Source organism: Zingiber officinale, chromosome 10B (genome assembly GCF_018446385.1).
Source record: "Zingiber officinale cultivar Zhangliang chromosome 10B, Zo_v1.1, whole genome shotgun sequence".
NCBI lineage: Eukaryota > Viridiplantae > Streptophyta > Magnoliopsida > Zingiberales > Zingiberaceae > Zingiber > Zingiber officinale.
In genome coordinates, this window is record NC_056005.1 from 42,931,103 (window position 1) to 42,946,416 (window position 15,314).

Genomic DNA, 15,314 nt, shown 5'->3' on the forward strand with positions numbered 1-15,314 from the left:
ACTTACCATGGAGCAGAGATGGAAACAGCCCACTTCGTCCGAGCTTGCCAAGGCACATAAGAGGCAATATTTTGCCCTGGACGAAGAAAGCAACAAAAGATAAAAGCTCAAGGGCGATGAGACGGGGAAACATTGATTCATTCCATAACGGAAAAATAAATGTAGAAACCACTTCCCCTCTCAAGCCATATGAGCTCAGCAAGTGGAGCAACCAATCTTAGCCCAAGGGTAATATGTGCTGTGCCCTTCACACAACACCCATGGGTCATTTGGATACCCCTCTATAAGTAGTAAAAGTTTCTCTGAAGTTTCTTGGGTCCTTCAGAGCACCTGCATCTTTGGATAGAAGATCTGAACTGTGAAGCTTCCTCTCTCAAGACGATCCCTTGAACCCCTGAAGTAGCCGGAACAAAAATCCCAACAAACTCATACATAGATCTCACCTGGTCCAACAAAAATCGCCCCCAAAGGGGAGGATCCGAGACCATAGCCTTAGCAATAAAAGGCGGCAAGGAAGGAAAAGAATTGAGATGGGTCGTTGATGAAGAGAAGGTTGTAGCCCTATTTAAAGGAGTAAAAGGCTCACAGGATTGCTATACTTAATTTATTAGGATAGTGGTACACAAAATCTGTGAGGTCATTTCAAAATCTGGAGCAGAGTCACGGGTAGGAAAAGACAGGACCATATTTATGTCTAGTCAGTCGTCTACACCTCCTCCGACTAGACTTGAAGGGAAGGCTAGTGATATGGGTTAGGTTTTGTGGGTCTCCCGATGAGGAAAGAAAAGGAAGAAAGAAAAGCAAAAAGATAGGTTAATATCGGTCGGGACGTGCCTCCATGATAAAGGTAGGGTAATATCGGCCGGGACATACCTTCAGGAAGGAGATAGTATAATATCGGCCGAAACATACCTCCTAAGAAAGGGTAGGGTAATATCGGCCAGGACATACCTTCAGGAAGGAGATAGTATAATATCAGCCAAAACATACCTCCTAAGCAAAGGTAGGGTAATATCGGCCGGGACATACCTTCAGGAAGGAGATAGTATAATATCGGCCAAAACATACTTCCTAAGCAAAGGTAGGGTAGTATCGGCCGGGACATACCTTCAGGAAGGAGATAGTATAATATCGGCCGAAACATACCTCCTAAGCAAAGGTAGGGTAATATCGGCCGGGACATACCTTTAGGAAGGAGATAGTATAAGATCGGCCGAAACATACCTCCTAAGCAAAGGTAGGGTAATATCTGCCGAGACAAACCTCCTGAGCAAAGTTAGATATAATATCGATCGGGACATACCTCCCGGGTAAAGTTAGGTCTATGTCGACCGGCACATATCGATCAGGAAGAGTCAAGTTAATATCTGCTGGGACATGTCTTCCAAGAAGAGACAAGATCGGTCGATTAACTTATAATGGGGAAATGCATTTGATAGAATATAATGACTTCAATAGATATAAGGAATGCTGGTAGATGGAATTAATTATAGCAGAAGGGGTGAAATGATAGAGATATTTATAATATGTAAATATATGACAAAAAATATATTTTGGCGGGAAATGTATTTTTATATTATTTTGCAGGTGCTAAATGATAAAGAAGGTACATCTGGGGTACAAAAAAGATTCCTTAACAAGTAATTCACCACAAGTACACAGATGACATCATCTCCTAACAAACTCTAACAAACCGGGGTCCACTTCATGACTACGGAGGTTATATGAAGTGGAATAAAAGGGGGAATCCTCTCCGTTGGCAGGGTAAGTTCACAAGTTCATATCATTGCACACATTCATAACCCTAATTAAGAGCTACTATTCATCTTCTTCTTCCTCTTTCTTCCACACCAAGAGAGATCACTAACTTGAGCGTCGGAGGGCCTAGCCAGGGATTCCCACCCCGGTCTTAGGTCACTGACGATAGTGTTGGTTGATCTCCTGTGCGCAGGAGGTACTGGAAGCTCTGGAGCTGGGTTGTTCTTCATTTGGATTTCTTGCTCGGCATTGGATCTTTGTAGGAAGGGGGCGTTCGGGGACTTTATTCTTCTTGATCCGCTTTGGTTTTCTCGGATCGGTATTCTCTAGGCATTATTCTTCGTCAGCGGTGGGTTTCTTCCCCTGGCTCTCCATCTTGTCTGGCTTCTCAGACAGGATCATATAGCATAGCCCATAGAGAATAAAGTTCTACTTTTTTGACGACTCCATCACTTTCACCCCTATCAAAAATAGTTTTGCTCATGATTCTATGTAGATATCTAAAAACAGGGTTTTGCATGTGAGAAGCCTTGGCTCTAGAGGCCTCATAAGGATGATCTAATCCAGTAATTGAATTCCAAAAATGATTCCAATTAAACCTAGAATCAAACCTTTGAGAGCTACTGGAAGACAATCCAAAACAAGTGTTAAAGTTACTAAATGTCCATTGAAATTCTTGATTCATTAATCTAAAAGTTATTTTGCCAACATAATCGTCCTCATTGGTAAAATGGACATCTAACGAACTCAAAAATTCCAAAACAAGGCGAGGACAAGTTGGTAGATGTGAGTACAACATATCCCTCCAATCTAGGAACCCTATCATCCAATCTACATCATCCCTAATTCCCATCATATCTAAAACAGTTGGATCCATATACATAGTACACAATCTTTCTATTGACAAGAATTGCAAATCTAGTTACATGATCATCATTTCTAAATACAATATTGAATTTATTGTCATTACCTTCGTCACGTGATGTCCTCTTCCCCTTGCCTTTGACCAGTTGTTTCCCCTTATCCTTGCTTGGCTCCTTCCCTTTGTCTCCACTTGAACCACCACCTCCCTTGCGTAGTTTCTTCAAAAGATTGGACATAATGTCTAGCTTAAGTAGGGGTGGGTACTATTTATGCTTAGAGGAATTAGATCTTGAGGAAATGGGTCTCAAAGAACAAGATCTTAGGTTAAGGAAATGGAAATCTTAGATCTAGGAGAAGAGAAGGATCTAGATCTAGATGAAATTTATGAAGAAAAGAAGGGTTTAGAACTAGATCTGAGAGAACTTGGAGGAGAGGTTGGAGGAAAGAGGAGTTTTGGAGAGAATGGGGTGCAAAGATAAAGGGGGTGTGTGGGGGACACGGCCTGGATCTGGTCGTGTATAGCAGACACGGCTTGGCAGAGTTTCCCCACACGGGCCGTGTAGATCTACACGGCCCTATCCCTCTCCTTCTCGGGTTGAGTCACACGGTCGTGCCAATTGGCACGACCATCTCCTTCTTCCTCACTGGTATCCATGCAAGGCTGTGTCTAGGACACGGCCCCAACAGCTTCCTCCTCTGGATTCTTCACACGGTCGTGTGTGAGACACGGCCGAGAAGCTTTCCTCCTCTGGATTCTTCACACGGCCGTGTCTGGGACACGACCACCTACCTTTTCTTCTCTGGAGACTCCACATGACCGTGTCATGTAGACACAACCCAAGCATCTCCCTTTTCTGCACCGTAAGCCTGGCCGTGTACAGCGCACGACCATGCTCTGTTTTGCTCCAATTGACACTTCTCCACCTTTCTAGCTCCTTCCACACTTCCATGCCCATGAAGAAATCATGGCCAGCTCATGGAAGTGAAATTTCAACCTGAAAACAAAACAAAAACCAAGTTAAAAAAAAACACTACGAAAGAATAATAGAGACATGAAATGAAATTAACTAAAAAGATACCTTTGGGTTGCCTCCCAAGAAGCGCTTGTTTAAGGTCTTTAACTCGACCAATCTAATTCCTCCCCTCTTTTCTTTGCCCTTGGAGGGCAGACATATTTGTCATTTTTGTTGGGAGATCTCCTCCCAACATCTTCTACCACACAATTTTCTTCATTAGGTGGCCTCCCATGAGGATGGAAATTCCATTCCTCCAATTTGTAAATGCTTGTCCTGCTACAAGCATTCAAGAGAGAAGAGACATTGTTAGAGTTTTTAGATAAATCATATTCCAACCGTTCCTTACCAATCACCAAAGAAAGTTTATGATTTTTAACATCTATAATAGCTCCTGCTGTAGCAAGGAATGGTCTTCCCAATATGATAGGGATTTTTCGATCCTCCTCCATGTCTAGCACAACGAAATCAGTGGGAATTATACTCCCACCTACTTCTACTGGCACATCTTCCACAATACCCATAGGGTACCTACAAGAGTGATCAAAAAGTTGTAGTGTCATGGTAGTAAGTTTAAAGTTTTTGAGATCTAACTTATTACAAATAGAATAAGGAATGAGGCTAACACTTGCCCCCAAATCACAAAAAGCTTTTTCAATAAACTCAATTCCTAAATTGCAAGGAATACACAAGCTTCCAGGTCCTTCAACTTTGGGGAAGTGTTCTTTCCCAAAAGAGCGCTGCATTCCTCTGTAAGTGAAATGGTCTCAATATCTCCTTTCTTCCTCTTACTTGACATGATGTCCTTCAAGAATTTGGCAAACTTGGGCATATGAAGAATTGCATCAATGAGTGGTACTTCAACACATATTTCTTTCACCTTCTCCAAGAATTTGCCAAACTCTTCATCTTTCTTTAACATAATCAATCTTTGAGGAAAAGGGGCTGCTATACTTTGATGGTAGAGTAGAAGAGTCTCTTCAACTTTACTGGTACTCTCCTCATCAACTTGAATCTGATTTGGTGATGGAGGAGAGAGCTCTTCTTCATTGCACATCCCTTTTGGAGTAGTCACTTGGGTATCTCCCAAGGTCCGTCCGCTCCTAAGCTCAATTCTATTACAGTGCTCCATGGAATTAACATCAGGCTTTCCTGGTAATTGTCCTGGTGCTCTAGAAGATGAGGAAGCTAGTTGGGCAATCTGACTTTCCAAAATCTTTTGATGTCTATCAGAATTATCCATTCTCTGAGTAAGCTTCAAAATGTCTTGTTTCATTTCGTTCTGAGCTTGTTTCATTTCATTCTGACTGGACATAATTTCTTCAAACATCTTTTCAATTTTGGACATAGCAAAGCTTTGAGAAGATTGTTGCTGAAAATTTTATTGTCCGGATTGAAAATTAGGCCTTGTCCCCATGGATGGTCCTTGATCTTGGTTATTTCTATAAGAGAAATTAGGATGACTCTTCCATCTAGGGTTGTAGGTATTTGAGTAGGGGTTGTTCTGCCTCTGATTGAAACCCATGATTGCATCGCATTGCTCTAATTGATTGATTTGTGCAGTTATAGCCCCCAATGGACATGAGTCACTTGGATGTTCATAACTTCCACATACTTCACAAGAAGCAACAATGACATTGACTGTATTTGAACTACCTCCCATATTCTCAAATTTTTTTGTAAGAGCATCCAGTTTTGCAGCCAACAAGGTCACTGCATCAACATCGAATTTTCCTGATGCTTTTTTTGTTGGGTTCATACAAGAATAGCCACCACTTCTTTCATTAGCCCATTGATGGTGGTTTTGTGCTATGCTCTCGATTATCTCCTCGGCTTCATCTAAACTCTTGTTCATAAGTGCCCATCCAGCAACTGAATCAAGGGACCCTTTTGTGTGATAGTTGATGCCGTTATAGAACATGTGTAGCACTAACCATCTTTCCAAACCATGATGTGGGCATTGCCCGAGCATGTTATTGTATCTATCCCATGCTTCAAATAAAGATTCTGAGTCCGCTTGTTTGAAGCTTGCAATAAGATTCCTCATATGAGCTGTTTTGGTAGGGGGATAGAATTTGTCAAGAAATTGTTGCTCGCATTGTTCCCATGTAGTGATGCTATTTGGAGCCAAAGAATTCAACCATTTCTTGGCTCTATCTCTCAAAGAAAACACAAACAATAGTAGATGCACTGCCTCTGAAGGAACACCATTCATTTTCATTGTACCGCATATTTCATAGAAGACCTCCAAATGTTGATTTGGGTCTTCATGCGGTCCTCCACCAAATTGATTTTGTTGCACCATAGATATGATTGCAGGTTTGATTCCAAAATTATTTACCTCAATTGAAGGCCTTGAAATACTAGACCGAAAACCCCTAGCATAAGGTGTTGCATAATCCTTTAGTGGTCTGTTCGCCATAATAGAATGCTCTTGTTCTTCTTGTTGTTTTTGCAGAATTTTTCTTCTATGAAATGTTCTGTCTATCTCAGGGTCTAAAGGAAGAAGTTCTCCTGCAAAGTTAAATCTTCGCATACATAATAACAAGATGACAAGATATGTTTACAAAAGAAAAAGACAGAGAAAGAGTAAATCAAAAGAAAATAGAGAAAAGTTAGACAAAGAATATTAGAATCTAAAATGCAGAATTAGAATCACAACAGAAAGAAATTGTCAAGAGTGTTATACAAGAAATGAAAAACTTATAAAAATAGAATTCTAACAATTAGTTACAACTATGCAAATGAAAAGAAAGAAAGAAAAGTTATGTTTAGTCTAACTCAATTGATAATTCCTAATGTTATAACGCAGTCCCCGGCAACGGCTGCAAGTGTACGGAAATGTCGCAAGTAATATAAAAGATTATCGTATCCACAGGGACTGGAATAAGCACTAGAAATATTTCAACACAAGTTAGCTAAACAACTAATCAATTGGTTTCCAAAAGCTAAATGTAACTAATGAAAAGTAAACATAGAAATGAAAGATCAACAAACAAAATTATGGGCTATGATAAAGGAATGTTCTAGGAGTTTTGGTTTCTCTATAAGATTCCTCAATGTAAATGATCTACCAAATCCTATTTCTCAATTGTCCAACATTTATAGAAGGTTGCCGGTTCTCTCTTGCAATAGACAAACGACCTAGGACTGAAATCTATACCTAAATGTGATCGATTAGATATGAACTTATGGTGTCCATACACGGGCATGTTCCTGTCACGAAGATCCCTCGGAAAATCAACACAAAGATCATACTTCTCAACCCATAAGATATAAATATTAATTCCTAATTCTATCCTACCCTCTTGAATTACCCTATTTTCCCCTAAATCTAATCCCTCAAACGTCCTTACACGGGCTTGCACCTTTCGCGTGCTTCTCTCGAAAAATCGAGTAGGAGATAATCTTTATAAGATCCATAGGGCATTCAAACAATCAATCTAAAATGAGAATTAGATCCACAACACAACAATTCATTCAAGATTGAATTGATACAAACAAGACAATATCATAGAAGCAAGAAAATGGCAAATCCACAAGAGTTTACATCAATTCATCATACAAATACTCCCTCATCCTAAAACAAAGAGATCTACTCCATGAATCAAAGAGAGAAATCCAAAAATACAAAGATTACAAGCATTTCTTGATCCCCAATCCAAGAAGAGGAGAGAAAGAAAACTTATCTAAGATGAAGCTTGGTCTTTGGATCCAATCCACGCTCCCGGAGTTGAATCCGTTGAAGATCCTCCTTTAGATCACCCAGAAATTGTTGGTGCGGGAAGCATCCAACGATCGAACTCATGTTTTGATAATGGCAAAGAATTCAAAGTTAAGATGTTTTGTATTCTAACAAGTCTACTTGAGGATTTCAGGAAAGTTCTAACTGCGGTTAGGCAAAGGAATAAAACCCTAGGGGGTGATAACCCTAGGTCATAGGGGGTGGTAACCCTATGCGGAAAGTCCTGGGGGGTCGATGACTTCAGGCAAAAAATCCTAGGAGGTGGTAACCCTAGGTGGAAAGTCCTGGTGTCGCGAGCCAGTTGAAAGACTGGACTAGCCGGGAAGCGGATGTCCAGCAGAAAGTCCGGAAGTATCGAGTGCTGAGCAAAAGTCCAATCGATCTGGAGAGGTAAATCTCCTGAGTGGAGTAGGTGAGGACGCGTTCCCGTAGAGGGAACAGTAGGCGTCGGGTCGACCTAGGGTTTCCGGTTGGAAATCCAAAGTCAGACCCGGACAGTCCGGAGACTGTCTTAAACATTCTTTATGTTCTATACTGTTATTTTGTGCTAACTTTGTTGTTTGGGACTAACATATCTTGCAGGTACAAAATAACGAAGATTTTTTTCGGATGAACAGTGTCCGAGGCGCCTCCATGGGGCTTGGAGGCGCCTCGGGTTCAAAATCCTGAGCTGGCGCGAGGAGCAGGCTTAAGGCGCCTTGGAGGGGTTTAAGGCGCCTTAGACAGCTTGGAGGCGCCTTGAATGGGTTTAAGGCGCCTTCAGGTCGCGACAGTCAAAAGATTATCCCAACGAGCAGAACGGGATAAAATTCAGGCTTAAGGCGCCTTGAAAGGGTTTAAGGCGCCTTGAACACTGTTTATAAAGGGGGTTCGACCAGCAGCTCAATTCAACGAGTTCCAAGTCTTCTTTACTCAACATGCTGCTCCGAAAGACTCCCGGAAGTGCTGCTACAAGTCTACAACGGCCCAGAGCTCTAAGATTCTTCTTTTTCGTCGTCGGTATAGATTTCTTTTATCACATCTCTTGTAATACTTAGTCTGTAATAATCGAGCTTATAGTTGTTGCCCACCGGAAGCGATCAAGGATCGCAAGCCTTCGAGTAGGAGTCGCCTTAGGCTCCGAACGAAGTAAAATCGACCTGTGTTCTTGTGTGCTTGCTTTTATTCCGCTGCTTTATTTACTCTACCGCTGTTTGCGATTCCGATACGTACGAAATAGCCACGAGCGCTATTCACCCCCCCCCTCTAGCGCGGTCTCGATCCAACAATTGGTATCAGAGCGGGGTTGTTTTGAATTGGTGCAACCACCATTCAAAACAGTTTTTTTTCGTGGTATTTTTTTTAAGTCAATTAGAAATTAGCAAATTAGCTAAATTCTAATTATTTTCAAATCGGTGTTGCTCAAAGTTGGTCATACCACTTGGGCTCATTTTTTTTCTCTCTCTCTTCCCGCACTACTAATCCAAGACTCAGTCTTGGAATAGAGCTTGTTGTTTCTGTTTCTTTTAGATCTAAATAGCCCAACAAGAAGTATTTAGCACCGTTCGTCCCCCACTATTTTCCGGAGAAGACTTCGGATATTGGAAGGGGTGAATGGAAATATATCTGAAGATCCAGTTCGACACCTGGATGATAGTCAAAACAAGACTGCAACTACCAACTGGTACAGATGGTAAGCCTACATCCTGTGAGAACTGGGAGCCAACATTTATCAAAAAAGTGGAAGCCGACGCCAAAGCCACCTGCACCATCCAGTGCGGTCTTACCAAAGAAGAGCTCAACAGAGTCGGCCCATTCTCCTCCGCAAAGGAGCTATGGGAGAAATTGATCGAACTTCACGAGGGCACCTCGGAAACCAAGGTAAGTAAGCGTGATTTGTTACTTAATAAACTATACAATTTAAAAATGCAGGAAGGCGAAACGGCAAGTTCGTTACATGCTCGAATTCAAGATATTCTAAATTCCCTTCATGGAATCGGGCAGAAGGTAGAAAACAGAGACATAATAAGGTATGCTCTTAACTCATTTCCTAGGAGTACATTGTGGGCATCAATGGTAGATGCCTACAAAGTCTCTAAGGATTTGTCTTCCTTAAAATTAGATGAATTATTTAGTGAATTCAAACTCCATGAACAAACTAATGCACAGCCATCCGAGAAGGGCATTGCTTTGGTTGCAGGTACGAGTCGAACACGGGAATCAAGAGTACGGTGTAAAATTGAATCGGAATCAGAAGACGAACCCAATTCAGAAGATGAACGGACTAGCGAACTAGTGAATCTCGTGAAGAAGCTCTACAAGAAGAAGAATGGCTTCAACAAGAAAGATCTAAAGAAGGTAGTTCAATCCAAGGAGGCCCAACAGAACTCAAAGGTAAAGTTCGAAGTCACTTGCTACGGGTGCAACCAGAAGGGGCATATAAAAGCCAACTGCCCCAACCAAAAGGAAGCCAAGAAGCAAAGAAGAAAGAAGGCCCTGAAGGAAACTTGGGACGAATCTTCTTCGGAGGACGAAGAACTCGCATTGATGGGGATCGGATCATCGAATCAGGAGCGAGTCGAGGCCGACTCGAGCAAAGCCACGGATCGCATCCGTTTCCAAAGGCCGGACTCATGTAAGTATTAGGGCTTAATAATTTAGTCAATTATTTACTTCGCAAATTAGCTAAGTCAAACCTTAGGATTAAATCACTTCTAAAGGAAGTAGCTGTCCTTAAAGAAGTGGCAAACACTAATTCTTTACCTGATCAAGTTCAAACTGAAAATTCTACTCAAGTTCAAAAACTTGAGGAAGAAAATTCTAGTTTAAAAAATCAGGTAAAAGACTTAAAAAATACCTTAGAACGGTTTTCTTTGGGCTCCAAGAATCTGGATCTAATTCTTGGGACACAAAGAGCCGTCTACAATAGAACTGGACTAGGATATAAAAGTAAAAAGAAATATAAATCTTATTTATCCCTAATAAACAAACAAAGTAGTAAATCAGTCCAAGCATGGGTCCCCAAGTCCAAATTGATCAATCAAGTTGGACTTGGCAAATACTGGGTTCCGAAGGATCAAATACACTACCTCGATAGACCATATCGAGGCGGTGATCCAGGGAAAGCTAAAAGAAAAACGATCTTAAAAATTTGAAATTTAAAATTAAATTAAAAATTCAAAATTAAAATTCAAAATCAAATTAAAAATTTGAAATTCAAATTCAAAATTAAATTATAAATTCAAAAATTAAAATTCAAAATCAAATTAAAAATTCGAAATTCAAATTCAAAATTAAATTATAAATTTAAAACTTAAAATTAAAAATCAAATTAAAAATCAAATTAAAAATTCGAAATTAAAATTCAAAATCAAATAAAAAATTCGAAATTAGATATTTAAAATTCAAAATTCAAAATAAATTCAAAATCAAATTAAAAATTTGAAATTAAATTATATGTTTAAAATTCAAAAATAGATGGTGGATCCAAACTAGCTAGCACCACCAACTCAACTACCCGACAGGGTAACTGAACTTAATTTACCCGAAATAGGTAAAACAAGAGTAGATTACCCGGCAGGGTAATTAAGGCTAGTTTAAAAAATGGGCTAAGTTTAACTTGAACCACAGTACCGGTGAAGTTTTTTGATGATAGTACGTTAGGGAAACTTGGGCATCGCATGTCTAGGAAGATATGGCTTCGACCTGGTGCATTTGGCCAAGTGGAACTGACCGAAGCTACCCTTAAATGGATCCTAACTAGTTAGACCAAGGATTAGTATTAAGTCCAATGGGTAGGACTATTTGGAAAACTTCGAAAGTATGGTTACTTTAATGAGCTCCGTGTGACTCACCATAACCCAGAAGTTTATCCAAAGAATGCTTACTTGTTGAACTCAAAGCTAAATCTGAATCTAACACAAAGTTAAACCAGACCCTTAAAATTCAACAAAAACTCATCTCACAACAATTATAGGATTCCCTGATTGACAATTTAGATCGGGTGAGATGACTAAGTAATTATAATCAAACTGAAAATTATTTTCAAAAACTCAAAATTTCAAAATTATTTTCAAAAACTCAAAATTTCAAAATCATTTTAAAAACTTAAATTTCAAAATTATTTAAAAAAAACTCAAAATTTCAAAATTATTTTTTAAAAAAAAACTTAAATTTCAAAATTATTTTCAAAAACTCAAAATTTCAAAATCATTTTAAAAATTTAAATTTCAAAATTATTTTAAAAAATTAAATTTCAAAATTATTTTAAAAACTCTAAATTTCAAAATCATTTTAAAAAAAACTTAAATTTCAAAATTATTTTCAAAAACTCAAAATTTCAAAATCATTTTAAAAACTTAAATTTCAAAATTATTTTCAAAAACTCAAAATTTCAAAATCATTTTAAAAACTTAAATTTCAAAATTATTTTAAAAAAAAAACTTAAAATTTGAAAATCATTTTAAAAACTTAAATTTCAAAATTATTTTTAAAAAACTCAAAATTTCAAAATTATTTTAAAAAAAAACTTAAATTTCAAAATTATTTTCAAAAACTCAAAATTTCGAAATCATTTTAAAAACTTAAATTTCAAAATTATTTTAAAAACACAAAATTTCAAAATCATTTTAAAAAACTTAAATTTCAAAATTATTTTAAAAAACTCAAAATTTCAAAATCATTTTAAAAAACTAAAATTTCAAAATTATTTTAAAAACTCAAAATTTCAAAATCATTTTAAACTTAAATTTCAAAATTATTTTAAAAACTTAAATTTCAAAATTATTAACTCAAAATTTCAAAATTATTTTAAAAACTTAAATTTCAAAATTATTTTAAAACTTAAATTTCAAAATTATTTTAAAACTTAAATTTCAAAATTATTTTAAAAAACTTAAATTTCAAAGTTATTTTAAAACTTAAATTTCAAAATTATTTTTAAACTTCAAAATTTAAAAATTATTTGAAAATTACTTTACAAAATCCATTAAACTTTAAAACCTTTTTCAATGTTTTAAATCTTTTTATTAAATTTATATATATATATATATATATATATAAAAGGGGTAAGGCGCCTCCTGGAGGCGCCTCCCACAACTGGAAGGCGCCTTAAAGAGCGGCGAGAAAGTTCCAGCCGCATCACCTTAAGGCACCTCAGATCGATCCGAGGCGCCTCCTAAACCTACTAAAGGCGCCTTAAACACGCTTAAGGCGCCTTCAGTTTTCCTCATTAGAAAACGAACAGAATCCTTCTGTTCGTTTTTCTTCCAACGCCAAGTATATCCTCCGCGTGCAGATTCGAGCAACCAAGGCGCCTTCATCCCATTTAATCTTCCCTCTACACCTGGCAATGCCTCCTAGGTATAATTTCAAGCCTTCCTGTTCATGTTCTACGTAATATTTCTACTTATTTTTGTCAATTTTTGCAAAATCGTTGAAAATAGGAAGCGCCGACACGTTGACCCTAATCCAGTTAGAATTCCATCAGCAGATATCAGATTTCCCACTATACATCTTAGGGATACCTTTGCTAATTATGTTTTTGAACCAATCAAACCAAGATATGTAAATAGGACCTTTTATACCCAGTTTTGTCAGCCATCTATCCAAATGATAGAGTACTATCAACTGGACCAATTGGTTTACTGCACTGATACAGTAAACCAGGAGTTATGTGCACAGTTTTATCACAACTTTGAGAGGGTTGATGATAATATATACTCCACTAGAGTTGTTGGCGTTGACATTGAGCTGACTCCCACCCTGCTACGCACCATCCTAGGACTTAGGGCTTCAGAGTCTACTTTCTTATGCTACCCCAGTAGGGACCTGCCATTTGGCGATCCTTATTCCCACATTACGTTAGATACTATCTACACGTATTTCTTTGGGGAAGAGAGACCTGCTGGCCTGACTGAGTTCAAGTCAGTCTCTCTTCGGGTTCAGGACTATATGATGTATAGGGTCCTGACAGCATGTATTTTTCCGATCTCATCTCGAGATATCCCGAAGATGAGATCTTCACACTCATTTTTCTTGTACGCCCTGTGTCATCGATTTGACATCGATATAGCCTTGCATATGTTTCAAAACATTATTTGTGCATCTGGGACAGTCACCTCCAGGACAGTACACATGCCCTATTGTCATATTCTGACACGCTTCTTTTCGACTACACAGGGTATAGATGTGACCAGGGGAACAGTCATTCCTCTTACTATATATGACGAGCTAGGATCCCATAGTTATAGACTAGCCGGTGCTGATATCACAGCTGATGGAGTTCTAGCCTGGACAGGACGACCACAGCCAGCAGCTGCACCTAGGCGAGGGAGAGGAGTGGGCTGATTTCTTAGCCGAGGCTCTTTTCTCAGATCCCTCCCCGTCTGCCAGACCATCCACCTCAGCTGGACCTTCGACATCTACATCACTCTCCGTCGAGGACCAACTTGCTCGACTCGAGGTCGAGTCCATCCAGACACGACGGATAGTTCTCTCTATTCGATCTGAGATAGCTGCTGGATTTACATCCCTTCGTGACGAGATACGACGTCTGGGTCAGCCAGCACCCGAGCATCCCCATGCACCATCTTCCGCTGATGACCCTCCAGCTGATGCTCCTCACATGGATGATCCAGCATTTTGGTTTACTTAACTTTGAATTTGAGTTGTCATAATCAAAAAGGGGGAGATTGTTGGTGCGGGAAGCATCTGACGATCGAACTCATGTTTTGATAATGGCAAAGAATTCAAAGTTAAGATGTTTTGTATTCTAACAAGTCTACTTGAGGATTTAAGGAAAGTCCTAACTGCGGTTAGGCAAAGGAATAAAACCCTAGGGGGTGGTAACCCTAGGTCATAGGGGGTGGTAACCCTATGCGGAAAGTCTTGGCAGGTAGATGACTTCAGGCAAAAAGTCCTAGGGGGTGGTGACCCTAGGTGGAAAGTCTTGGTGTCGCGAGCCTGGTGAAAGACTGGACTAGCCGGGAAGCGGATGTCCAGCAGAAAGTCCGGAAGTATCGAGTGCTGAGCAAAAGTCCAGTCGATCTGGAGGATCGTACTGGCAACAGGTAAATCTCCTGAGTGGAGTAGGTGAGGACGCCGGGTCGACCTAGGGTTTCCGGTTGGAAATCCAAAGTCAGACTCGGACAGTCCGGAGACTCTCTTAAACATTCTTTATGTTCTATACTATTATTTTGTGCTAACTTTGTGTTGTAGGATGTTGTTTGGGACTAACATATCTTGTAGGTACAAAATAACGAAGATTTTTTTTCGGATGAACAGTGTCCGAGGCGCCTCCATGGGGCTTGGAGGCGCCTCGGGTTTAAAATCCTGAGCTGGCGCGAGGAGCAGGCTTAAGGCGCCTTGGAGGGGTTTAAGGCGCCTTAGACAGCTTGGAGGCGCCTTGAATGGGTTTAAGGCGCCTTCCAGAACGGGATAAAATTCAGGCTTAAGGCGCCTTGAAAGGGTTTAAGGCGCCTTGAACACTGTTTATAAAGGGGGTTAGACCAGCAGCTCAATTCAACGAGTTCCAAGTCTTCTTTACTCAACGTGTTGCTCCGAAAGACTCCCGGAAGTGCTGCTACAAGTCTACGACAGCCCAGAGCTCCAAGATTCCTCTTTTTCGTCGTCGGTATAGATTTCTTTTATCGTATCTCTTGTAATACTTAGTCTGTAATAATCGAGCTTATATTTGTTGCCCACCGGAAGCGATCAAGGATCGCGGGCCTTCGAGTAGGAGTCGCCTTAGGCTCCGAACGAAGTAAAATCGACCTGTGTTATTCTTGTGTGCTTGCTTTTATTCCTCTGCTTTATTTACTCTAACGCTGTTTGCGATTCCGATACGTACAAAATAGCCACGAGCGCTATTCACCCCCCCCCCCCCTCTAGCACGGTCTCGATCCAATAGAAATCCTCCCAAGATTGGAAGGAAAGACCCAAATCTCACTCTCTCC